The sequence below is a fragment of the Saimiri boliviensis genome, chromosome 3 (genome assembly GCF_048565385.1).
Source record: "Saimiri boliviensis isolate mSaiBol1 chromosome 3, mSaiBol1.pri, whole genome shotgun sequence".
Classification (NCBI taxonomy): Eukaryota; Metazoa; Chordata; class Mammalia; order Primates; family Cebidae; genus Saimiri; species Saimiri boliviensis.
Window position 1 is genome coordinate 161,858,871 of NC_133451.1, and position 13,633 is coordinate 161,872,503.

At 36.4% G+C, this 13,633-nt stretch overlaps 1 pseudogene; it reads right to left on the reverse strand.

The window, feature by feature from the left end:
• Positions 1 to 5,131: 5,131 nt before the first annotated feature.
• Positions 5,132 to 13,633, reverse strand: part of LOC101036529 (RNA-binding protein 48-like) — a 37,184-nt pseudogene continuing 28,682 nt past the window's right edge.

Genomic DNA, 13,633 nt, shown 5'->3' on the forward strand with positions numbered 1-13,633 from the left:
TTTACTTTTTGAATCTATAATAATGAGACCCACAGACATTTTCTAGCTGAATTAATCCAGGGACTATTGTCTATGAAGAAAGGTTCTTATACATGCTTTAAATAATCTGGAATTTTAACATAAAGTTTGATTTCTATAATTTTTGAAAGTCTATGAGAAATATTGCTAATTGATGGGTATATTTCTTTTAACATGCTAATCAAATGCACCTACACAAGGCATGATGTATTTAGTGGACAAGAAGTCCACCTGGGGCTGCGTGTTTACATACCAAGAACTCAAATATTATGGAAGCTTGTAGAATCTGTGAGAGGAAGGGAAAGAAATCAGTTAATTGAATAAGCAAAAACCAATTTGTCAAAGGCAGATGTCAAGATAATAAAAATAATAGTTGCTTTTGTGAGCATGTGCAGGATCCAGGGGATTCTGCCCAGGGTGCTTTCACTAATTGAAAGCAACGTTCTTTATGTTTACGCTTCCCATGGGATGGAAACTGGGAATCCTAAGAAGTCTGACACAGAGTTCTCCTGTTCAATAGAGCCATAGTAGGTACGTACAGCACACTAAGGAAAGATACATTAAAGAAGAAGCCACAGGAAGGAAGGAGGAACGTGTTCTCTGCTGATGAGTATAATGTGAATTTTGAGAATGAGAAGCAGTTAGAGTTTCAGGAACAATGAACATTTGGGTACAATTCTGTAGGGAACACTGTAAGCCAATGAAACAAGGGAACATATTAAGAAATGCTTAATCAGTGACATTTTATCTTGGTCTCCAGATTCATTAACATTTCCGGTTATGTTAGTGTATTAAAAAATGAATAAAATCAAATATATGCTAAAGAATTTTATTAGTCAAGGTCTTGACAGAAAACAGAAGGCAGAGATGGCCTTAATTAAAGAGGGGTAGGCAGGGCTACAGAAACCAATATAGAATGTTGAGACACCAAGGAAATAACAATAGAAAAACATTATTACAACAAGGACTAAAGTGACAATACAAGGACATGGGGTTACTAAAGCCAATAAAAGCTCAAGCTATTTAAGGGGACTCTCCTGACTTCTTACCACCTGTTCTCTTATCTACTGCCAAAATCTTTATTGGCTGATGCCAAATGAAGGCAGAGGTTAAGTGAAACTGGGAAGATACTGTCTAAGTTTATATTTCTTGCTACATCTCAAGTCACAGAGCAGGACAAACTCATAGGATGGAGAATGAAGCAGGGGAGAAACTGAATAATAAATATTATAAGATAGAGAATAAAAGGGACCAAATTGAGGAAGATATTTTGTTCCAAATTCTAGAATATTCAAATGGATTAATACTTATTTTTATGTGATTTTTTAAAAACTGACTTAATTTTTCTAGAGAAGTATTGGCTTCACAACAAAATTGAGTGGAAGTTATAGAGATTTCTCATATACCCTTTGCCTTCACTCATGCAGAGCTTCCCCCATTAGCAGTGTTTCTCAACACAGTGGTACATTTGATAGAACTGGTGACCCAACCTCGACACATCGTCACACTAAGTTCATAGTTTACATTAGGGTTCACTTTTGGAATTGTATTATACATTTTATGGGTTTGGACAAATTTATAATGCCACATCTCCATTATACAGATAGTTTCATTGTCCAAACCCTATCCTTTTTCCTCTTGTTTATTCCTTCTTTTCCCTAACCACTGGAAAACACTGATTGTTTTTGATCGCTCCATAGCTTAATCTTTTCCAGAATGTCATATAGTTGAAGTAATATAGTATTCACCCTTTCCAGATTGACTCCTTTCACACAGTAATATGCCTTTAAGTTTCCATGTATATGTTCATGGCTTGTACATTGATAGCACATTTCTTTTTAGCACCAAGTAATATTCCATTTTCTGGCTGTACCACATTTTATGTATTCATTCACCTACTAAAGGACATCCTGATTACTTCCAGGTTTTGGCAATTATGAATAAATGTCTGTGTGAAGTTTTAATGTGAACCTATGTTTTCTAGTCCTTTGAGTAAATGTCAAGGAGCCTGATTACTGGATCATAATGTAAGAGTGTGTTTACTTCTGTGAGAAACTGCCAAAACGTCTTCAAAAATGGTTGTACCATTTTTGTATTTCAAATAAGAATGAATGAGAGTTCCTGTTACTCCACATTCACACCCTCACTTGACGTTGTCAGAGTTCTGGATTTTGGCCATTTTAATGTGTGCATAGCGCTATTTCATTGTTTGGTTTACATTTCCCTGATGGATGTCATATGATGTGGGGCTTAGTTTTATATGTCTTTTGCAAATACTTTCTCCCAATCTGTGGCTTATTTTTTTATTCTCTTGATATTGTTTTTCACAGAGCAGTAGTTTGTAATTATAATGAAGTCAAATTTATCACATTTATTTCCTGGATTGTGCCTATGGTATTGTATCTAAAGCATCACCATTATACCTAAGATCATTTATGTTTTCTTCCATGTTACCTTCTAAAAGTTTTATAATTTCTGTTTTGCATTTAGGTCTGTGATTCACTTTGAGTTAACTTTGATGAACGATAGATATAAGGTCAATGTTAAGATTCAATTTTTTTCCATGCGGATGTCCAATTTTTCAAGCACCATTTGTTGAAAAGACCATTTTCTTCTCCATTGTTTTTGCTTCTGTGTCAAAAATCAGTTAAGAGTGAATTCATGTGCCATATAATCAAGTTCACTCAATGACAGACCACATAAATATTGGTTCCCTAAGATTATAATGGAGGTTCCCTATGGAGGCCTACAATGTGTTGTCCTGTAGTGGCTTCATCTATTTCTCCTTGCAGTTATATCAGTTTTTACTTTACATAGTTTGTCAATTTGTTGTGAGGCATGTACACATTAAAAACTGTTACGTGTTTTGGAAAACTGATGCCATTACCAGTGTGTAATATCCTTCTTTATCCTGTATAACTTATCTTGGTCTGAAGTCTGAGCTGTCTGAAATTTATACAGCTATTCTTGCTAGTGTTTGATTAGTGTTAGTATATTTCTTCCTCCACGCACTTACTTTTAATCTATATTTTTGAAAAAATATTTAAAGTGGATTTCTTTTAGGAAACATATAGTTGATTTTATTCTTTTAATCCACTCTGACCATGTGTTTTTTAATTTTTACATTTAGAGTGCTTTGTAGTTGAATATTTTCCTTCTTCCATATGGAAGACTAGAGGGGACTGAATTTGTGTATTTCCTTTTCTTCAGATAATTTAATCTCTGATAAAACTTCATTAAATTATGCTCTGGTTAAAGAGTTTTTTCTGAGTGCAGATCTTGTTAAGACGAGTGTGCTCCGGTGTACTTAAAAATGATTCCTTTTCCCTTCCCTCTGCTGGAACCAAAAGGGATTTTTTTCCCCCATATTTACTATAAGGATCTGGTTAAGCTCCTGGAGGTAAAACTCACAAAAGTGTGGGGGCCATTGATGACTGAGTCTCCCTGGAGATTTTATGTCAGATTTGTTTATGCTGAGTCTCTAGCAATTCATCAATTATAGTTCTGATTTTCCTCACCCAGCACTGGTTCTCCTGGAGATTTCTGCTCTGGCAAGCTGAGGGTCTCTTCATTCACCTTTGCATTTGGGTCAGTAATTTGCACTGCTGAATTCACCTCTCTGATGGATCTAAGAAGAGTTTGATTTTTTCAGTCTGTTCAGCTTCTTGTTAGTTAGGACAGAGTGGCTACTTCCAACTTCCTATGTTCTGAGATGGAAACTGAGAGTTTCTTTGCTTAATTTTCTTTAGTGTTAAAAGTCACAGCGGAAACTGTGAAGGGATTGTTACCAGATAACCCTAAGTAGAAAATAGTCTTTTGATCTCTAGATTTGACCTATTACAAAGAAAAAGTGCCTCCGTGCATTATTGGATTTCCATATTTTTCTAGTGACTAATAAAGTGCTTAGGAAATCTTCACATATTTAGAAAATATTCTCTAGCACTTCAGAAAAAAAATAAAAATGCATTGTTAAAAATTTTTTAAAAAGAGATAAACTTGTTGTCTTTGGTGGAAAGATGTTCTTTTGCACCGCTGTGATATTTATGTAGAATAGATTATTTCCCAACAACTAGTAAACTCTATTCAGAAATCTCTCTGGTTACTCTCCCTAGACTGCCAACTGCAGACAGGCTAGGGAGACAGGCTAAGCATCTTTTTGGGGTTCAGTACAGATTATACAATGTCTCATATATCGAACCTTTCACACTCTAGTTTCTGAGATGTCACTAGAATCTCAGTCTGGCTTTGTCAGGATAATCCTTGACAGGACCACTAGGATTGTTGATATTGGAACTAAGAATGAAGTAGACTTCAAAGAATTATCAAGACATCCAGGAAGCGAATTTTCAAAATATTCTATATTGTGGGTTTATAATATTCTATATATCTGAGTTTTGCCTCAAGGGCATATAAGTTCTGGTACAATAATAAAGAAATATTTGGTCTATTTCACCTGTTTCTGGCACAAATCTGAAACTCTTGGGATGTCTTGATTGATTGGAATGTCTTTTATACTAATTGATAAGATGACTGCTGGGCTGGGACCCATGTTAGCTTCAGGATATGGGCTGGTCATCAAAAACAGCAATACATGTTTAGAGAATTGGAAGGTTTAGGGTTATCCCCCATCCTCCAGAGAGGGGAAAGGACCAAAAATTGTGTTTAATCACCAGTGAGTCATGACTTAATCAATCATACCTACATAATGAGACTTGCATAAAAACCGTAGGCTACAGGATTCAGGGAGTTTTCACATTAGTGAACACATCAAGGGTGCCACACCTTGACATTACACACATGGTCTACAGTCTCACTCCCCCATACCTTGCCCTATGCATATTTTCCATTTGCCTACTCCTAAGCTGTATTCTTTATAATAAATAAGTAAATGCAAGTAACGTGCTTTCCAGAGTTATGTGAATAGTTCTAGTGAATTTTCAAGTCTGAGGAGAGGGTTGTGGAACTCTTGATTAATAACCAGTTGTTCAGATATATGGATACCATAAACACTGCCCTGTTCTGCCCTGGAATTTGGACAGATGCTGAAGTAGGAGGAGTTTTGTAGGACTAAATCATTAGTCTGTGTAGTTTATGACAACTATTGGAATTGGTGTCAAAATTGAACTGTTGGACATGTGTTTGGTGTCAGAAAATCACACAATTTGATGTCAGAGGTGGTGTCACTTGACATGTAGATATGTTCCTTCCATATCTATAAACAAATATTGGGATATACACTTAAGATTAGTATACTTGGCTGGGTACAGTGGCTCACACCTGTAATCTCAACACTTTGGGATGCTGAGGTGGGCAGATCACCTGAGGTCAGGAGTTCGAGACCAGATTGGCCAACATGCAGAAACCCTGTCTCTACTAAAAATATAAAACATTAGCCAGGCATGATGGTGGGCACCTGTAATCCCAGCTACTCTGGAGGCTGAGGAAGGAGAATCGCTTGAACCCAGGAGGCGGATGTAGCAGTGAGCCAAGATCGTGCCAATGCACTCCAGCCTAGGTAACAAGAGCAACATTACATTTAAAAAAAAAAAAAGGATCACTCTACTTTTGTATATTTTATGTATGTATGTATGTTATACTTGAATAAATGTTTTTTTTTAAAAGCATGAAACCCAGCTAGTGATTACACCTGTGATTATTTTTGCTAATTTTTTACAAATCTTTATATTATTTATTGATATCAATAGTGAAGTCTTAACAGACAGGTAATTATACTCAATTTCTGCAAAATAGATATTCATCACCTGTATCATCAGAGTTTGAGAAATAAAATATAGACAGTTTTTAAGAAATTGAGTTTTCTCTAAAGTAAGTGTTAGTATGTAAATTTCTTGGTTGCATCTTCTTGATTTTTGCTGGTACTTTCTCTTCTTCATTTCTAAATTTTAGAATGCTTCAAGCTTTTGAATTGGCCTTATTGTTTTGCTTCATGTTACTGCACTTCCTTTTATTGGCCTTTGTAAATATTGTGGGGTTTAAAAAATAGATTTAGAGAGTGCAAGTGCAGTTTTGTTATATGAATATCAGCTGAATAATGTACATTGCACCCAATGAGTAATTTTTCATCCCATATACCCCTTTTAACTTCCCACCTTTTAGCGTCTTCAGTGTCTGTTATTCCACTCTGTATGTCCATGTGTACACATTTTTTAGCTCCGATTTATAAGTGAGAATATCCAGTATTTGTTGTTTGTTTCTAAGTTATTTCACTTAAGATCAGTTTCATCCATATTACTGCAGAAAACTAAAAAAAAAACATGTGATTTTAGTCTTTTGTATAGTTGTGTAATAGTCAATGGTGTGTGTGTACGTGCATGTGTGCCTGCATGATTTTCATCTTAGTTCATTTTTGTATATGGTGAGTGATATAGGGTGAGATTCATGGTTCTGTATATTGCCATCCAAGTTTCCCAACACTGTTTATTGAATAGAATGTCCTTTCTCTGGTGTATATTTTTGTCTGCTTTCTGAAAGATCAGTTGACTGTAGGTATGCAATTTTATTTCTGGGTTCTCTATTATGTTCCATTGATTTTTGTGTCTATTTTTATACCAGTACCACGTCATTTTAGTTACTGTAGACTTGTAGTATAATTTGTAGTTAGGGCATGTGATACCTCCAGCTTTTTTCTTTTTGCTTAGGATTTCTTTGGCTATTCAGGCTATGTTTTGGTTCCATAGTAATTTGAGAATTGTTTCTTCCAATTCCTTGAATATTGACATTGGTAATTTGACAAAAATTACACTGAATCTGTAGAGGACTTTGGACAATATGATAATTTTATCAATATTGATTCATCCAACCTGTAAACATGAAATGTTTTTCCATTTGTTCATATCATTTATGATTTATTTCATTAGTGTTTTTTAGTTCATCTTGTAAAGATCTTTCACCTCCTTGGCTAGGTTCAATGTATTCCTAGGTATTTTAGTTTTTTGTAGCAATTGTAAATGGTATTAAGCTCTAAATTTGTTTCTCAGCTTGATAATTATTGGTGTATAGAAATGCTACTGATTTTTGTATGTTAATTTTGTATCCTGAAACTTAACTGAAGTCATTTGTCAAATATAGATTCTTTCAGAGGAATCTTTAGAGTTTCCAGGTATAACATTATGTCATTAGCAAGCAGAGATAACTTGACTTTCTCTTTTTCAATTTGGATGTCTTTTATTTATTTAACTTGCCTGATTGCTCTAGCTAGGATTTCTGTTGAATAGGAATGGTGAAAGTGGGCATTATCACCTTGTTTCAGTTCTTAGGGAGAATGCTTTCCACTTTTCCCCATTTAGTATGATGTTGGCTGTGGGTTTGTCATATATGGTTTTTATTATTTTGAGGTATATTCTGCTATGCCTAATTTATTGAGAGTTTTTATCATGAAGTGATGCTGAATATTTTCAAATGCTTTCCTACATTTATTGAGATTATATGTTTTTTGCTTTTAATTATGTTTATGTGGTGAATCAGATTGATTAATTTCCACAGGTAGAACCATCTCTTCATCCCTGAAATAAAACCCACTTGATTGTGGTGTATTATATTTTTGATGTGCTTTTGGATTTGGTTTTCTAATACTTTCTGTATTTATGTTCATTAGGGATATTTTTTTTTCTCTTATGTCCTTACCTGGCTTTGGTTATAGTGATACAGGCTTTATAGAATGAGTTAGGTAGGGTTCCTTTCTTCCCAACTTTCTTTATTTCTTTCTTTAGAGACGGTGTCTTGCTCTATTGCTCAGGCTAGAGTGCAGTGGCATGATCACAGCTTACAGCAGCCTCCAACTCACTGGCTCGTGTGATCCTCCCACCTCAGCCTGCTGAGTAATTGGGACCATAGGCACAAGCCACCATGCCCGGCTAATTTTTAAAAGCAATTTTTGTAGAGACAGGATGTCCCTCTGTTGCCTGTGCTGGTCTTAAACTCTTGGCTTAAGCGATCCTCCTACCTTGGCCTCCCAAAGTGCTGGGATTACAGGTGTGAGCCACTGTGTCCAGCCTTCTTGACCTTTTGAAAAGTTTCAGTAGTATTGATACCAATTCTTCCTTGTATGACTGGCAGAATTCAGCTGTGAATCCATTAGGCCCAGGGTTTTTTGTTGTCATTGTTGTTTAAAGATATTTTATTACTGATTCAATCTCATTAGTGTTAGTTTGTTCAGGATCTCTATGTATTCCTGGTTCAGTCTTTGGAGGTTGTATGTTTCTAAGATATGTTAATTTCCTCTAGGTTTTCTGATTAGTGCATATAGAGCCGTTCACAATAGTCTCATATAATCTATGTATTCGTGTGGTATCAGCTGCAATGTCACGTTTACTATTTCTGATTGTGTTTGTTTGAATCTTCTATCTTTTCTTCTTGGTTAGTTTAGCTAGTAGTCTACCAATTTTTTAAAATCTTTTCATATAACAAGATTTTTTGTGGTTGATACTTTGTTCCATTTTTTATATCTCAATCTCATTTAGTTATGCTCAGATCTTTACATTTCATTTCTTCTCCTCAGTCTTGGGTTTGGTTTTTTTTTCTTACTTTTCTAGTTCCTTGAGGTGAAATATCAGATTTTTAATTGGAGATTTCTTTATGGTTTTGACGTAAGCATTTAATGCTATAAACTTTTCTCTTAGCACTGCTTTTTCTATGTCCCAGAGATTTGGCTATGTTTTGTCTCTATTGTAGTTGCTTTTATTTTTATATTTTTATTTCTGCCTTAATTTTGCCACTTACCTGACAATCATTCAGCAGCAAGTTGTTTAAGTTCCATGTATTTGCATATTCTTGAGAGTTCCTTTCGGTATTGATTTCTAATTTTATTCCACTGTGGTCTAAGAAGATATTTAACACAATTTCGTTTTTAAAAAATTTGTTGAGACTTGCTTTGTGGCCAAGCATGTGGTCAATTTTGGAGAATGTTCCATGTGCAGATGATAAAAATGTATAATCTGTGTATATTCTGTAAATGTCTTTTAGGTTCATTTGGTCTAGAGCCCAGTTTAAGTCCAAAGTTTCTTTATTGATTTTCTGCCTTAATTATTGGCCTAGTTCTGTCAGTGGGTTGTTGAAGTCCTTACTGTATTGCTGTCTGTCTCTTTTCTTAGGTTTAGTAAGACAGTATTTGTTTTATAAATCTGTATGTCTAGTGTTGAGTGCATATATAGATTTAGGATAATTAAATTTCTGTGTTGAATTGAATCCTTTTTCATTATATAATAACCTTCTTTGTCTTTTTTTTTTACTACTGTTGTTTTAAAGTCTGTTTTATCTGATATATATATATATATATATATATATATATATATATATATATATATACACACACACACAATCCTGCTCTATTTTGATTTCCAATTGTGTGAAATCCCTTTTTCCACCCTTTTACCTTGAATCTATAAGTGACTTTATCATTTAGGTACATTTCTTGTAAGCCTCAAGTGGAAGAATTCTGTTTTTTAAATCCATTCCACTAATCTATATCTTTTCAGTGGAGCATTCAATTCATTTACCATCAAGGTTAATATAGATATGTGAGGTTTTGTTTCTATCATAATGTTGATTATGTTATCTACTTGCTTCTGAGTCTCAGTTGTGTCATCGTTTTACATGACATGCAAGTTACACACTTTGTATGTGTTTATGAGGGTGAATATTGATCATTCATTTCTATGTTTAGAATTCGTTTGAACATACCTTCTTGTAAGTATGGTCTAGTGATGAATTCATGAATTCGCTTAGCATTTGCTTGTCTGGTAAAGACTTTACTTCTCTTTTGTTATGAAATTTAGCAAGATAGAAAAATCTTTGGCAGATAGTTTTTAAGAGTACTAAAAAATAGGACACTAATCACTTTTAGCTTGAGGGTTTCTGCTGATAATTCTCATGTTAGTCGAATTGAATTTTATACAAGTGATTAAATGCTTTTCTCTTGCTCCTTTTAGGACATTTTTCTTCATATTGCCTTTAAATAGTCTAATGATATACTACTTTGCCGAAGTCCATCTTGCAATGTATCTTCTTGGAGTTTTCTATGCTTCTTGTACTTGTATATCTGAATTTCTAGCAAAATCAGATAACTTTCCCTTTATTATTCCCTCAAAGATATTTTGCAAACATTTTATTTTGTATCTTCTCTCTCAGGAATACCTTTAACTCATAGGTTTGGACATTTTACACAATTCCATGTTTCTTGAAGGTTTTGTTCATTGTTAAAAATTTCTTTTTCTTTACTTTGTCTGACTGGGTTAATTCAAAAGACTGGTCTCCAAGCTCTGGAATTCTTTCTTTCTCTCTCTTTTTTTTGTTTTTTTTGAGATGGAGTTTCGCTCTTGTTACCCAAGATGGAGTGCAATGGCGCAATCTCGGCTCACCACAACCTCTGCCTCCTGGGTTCAGGCAATTCTCCTGCCTCAGCCTCCTGAGTAGCTGGGATTACAGGCACGTGCCACCATGCCCAGCTGATTTCTTGTATTTTTAGTAGAGACGGGGTTTCACCATGTTGACCAGGATGGTCTTGATCTCTTGACCTCGTGATCCACCCGCCTCGGCCTCCCAAAGTGCTGGGATTACAGGCGTGAGCCACTGCACCCGCCCCTGGAATTCTTTCTTCTGCTTAGCTTAATGTTTGTTAAAGTTTTCAGCTATATTTTGTAATTTCTTCAACATAGTTTTCATTTCCAGAAGTTTTTCTTAAAATATTTATCTGTTTAGTGAATTTTCCATTCATAATCTGAATTTATTCTAATTTTTTTGGTTGATTTTCAACTTTCTCTTGGGTCTCACTGAGCTGCTTTAAAATCAATATTTTGAACTATTTATCTGGTATTTCAAAGATTTCATGTTGTTAGGATCCATTGCTGGAGAATTAGTATGATCCTTTGGGAGTGTTGTAACTTTGCTTTTTCGTATCACCAGAATTGTTTCTCTGCTTCCTTTTCATCTGGACAAGCTATCTCTTCTTCTTATTTTTTACTTTACTTTTGTTAGGTTGGGATTTTTTTTTTTTTTTTTTTTTTGAGTATGTGACTCTAATGTATGTTGTGTATGGCATTTGGCTTTGGTTCTGGGTGCTTTCAATGGCAAATATTCTGTATAAGTTCCTTGGTAATAGCTTTTGTGTAGTGGTTTTCTCAAATGGTGGATTTTGTAGTAGTGTACCAGTGTATGAGCAGGCTCACTGTCTTCTTCCAGGTTGGGACTGTTGAGGTCTCAGGAAGCAGAAGGGTATATGCTTGATCTTTGTTTACCAGGAGAGCTCTCTTGTCTCAGGTGATGGGCTAGTCTGTGTAATGCCTGCTGCCCAGCTCAGCCCCAGATGAGAAGTCTGTCAGTCTTCCCTTGGCATACCCAATGACAAGTATAAGCACCAGTCCTAATGTGGGCACTGGGGGAAGCTCCTACTGAAATGTGCTGAAGCCTGTAGGGGGAATGAGGGTTACCCCAACTCCATAGCTGTGCATGTAGGAATGTGATCTACTTCCTTTCATACCCTGTCCTGTGGCTTGGGATTCTCAGTTCAGATAGATACTGCCATCTATATCCAGGCTGCAGTGCAGCTGAGTATCATAGAAGATGCCTGCCCCTCAACTCTCTGCAGAAATTGTTTCAGTGTGTAATCTTTTCTCTCAGCCCAAGAGACCAAGATTTGTGGCTTTCCTGATCTTTGCTGCAGGAAAGCTGCCTGAGCTCAGTGGACACACCATCAGTGGGAATGCAGTGCCCCTCAGAATGGCTATCCTCTGTTGCATCCATGCCAGCCTCTTGCAGGAGTATCCATTGCTATATCTACAGCAGTGGACTTGCAAGGGGGAGAAATCCAACTCTCCATGCCTGTGCCTGAGCACTGAGGATGCCTAGCCACTGGAGCAGAACTACACTCTTCCCTCACAGACTTGAGCATAGCACCTGCATCTCTGTTGGAAGAGGCACAGTCACTCTCTGCCGACAAGTGGGAGCTTTTGGACACAAGAAAGCATATACTCTGGTTTCCTCTGGTTTCGTTTGGCACTATCTAGGCAAGCTGTACTCTCCCTTTGCCTAGAAGCAGCATGCCTGGAGGGATAGAATACCAGGAATCCCACAACTCCCCTTGGTCCAACAAGCTCTGTGTGGGTCCTGCAATCCTAGTGGGTGTTGGGGTAAGTTTGTGGGGGATCTAGTAATGTAGAGACATAAGAACTGAGGTTCCCTGGGCAAGACAGAGTCCTACAATGTGTATGCATTCAATATGGTGCCCTGTCACTGTAGCTGGGGTCTAGGCCAGTGGTGAGTGAACCTGGGCAAGCTGGTAGCTTGGTGCAGTGCCTCAAGAAGCTTTCAGCTTGCTGCCCGCACTAGTGATTGAGCTTGCAAGAGTAGAGAAACTCTGATAATTTAGAAAGTAGTAGTGTGCTGCAGGGGAGATGGGAGCAAAAACAAAAAACAAAACCAAAAAACAAAACCCACCCACCTACCCTTTCCATGGAACACCAAGGCCTTTGGGGTTCCATCTCTGCCAGATTCTTGCTTCCTTCTTTTTCTGTGCCCTAGCTTCTTCCCTTGAGCTCTTCCACAAGCTCTAGCACTTTCCTTTTAATATTCTGTTCAAATTATAATTATTCACCTATAACTTTGGCTCTTCTTTCTGAGGAGAACTGATGTCTGATGTCTCTATTCAGCCCTATTAAAAATAAGAAAAATATTGGCCTTTTATAATTCTCTGTTTACAAACATGATTTTAATGGAGGTAAGTCTTTATATCATATCTACATGTTGATGACTTTAAAATGTTTCGTGTAGCCCTGACCACTCCTTTGAACCACAGATTCACTCAGCCCATTTTCTACTCTACATGTCCATTTAGATGACTATAAAAAACCAACACTTCCGAACTGGAACTCTTTATACTCATCTGGTAGATCCATTACTCTTCTAATCTTTTGTGTTTTAGCAAATGGTGGCACCGCCTACTACCCTAGCTAAAAGAATCATCCTTGCTTTCTCTCCTTTTATTATAACCACATAAAATGTATCAGTAACTTCTATCATTGCTATATTCAAGATATGTTCCATATATGACCACTTTTATTATCTTCAATGCTATGGCACCCTAATCCAAGTCACCATAATTTCCCTCCTGGTTCTGAGAAAATCTTTGAATGATTTTTCTACTTCCACTCTTGCCCTACCTGTACAGTTTTGCTCAAGGCAGTCAAATGGATAAAAATCCGTGTACCTAAGCACGTAAAAATCCATTTGTCTCCCTTGAAAAAATTATACATGTAGAACAAGAATGGAAAGGATGATGACGGGAAGGAGAGGATCAAAAAACATAGCTAATGGATGCTGGGCTTAATACCTAGGTGTTGGGTTAATTTGTGCAGCAAGATACAATGGCACACATTTACCCATGTAACAAACCTGTACATCCTGCACTGTATTCTAGAACTTTTTTTTTTTTTTTTTTTTTTTTCGAGACAGAGTTTTGGTCTTGTTACCCAGCCTGGAGTGCAGTGGCATGATCTCAGCTCACTGCAACCTCCGCCTCCTGGATTCAAGCGATTCTCCTGCCTCAGCCTCCTGAGTAGCTGTGACTACAGTCATGTACCACCATACCTGGCTAATTTTTGTA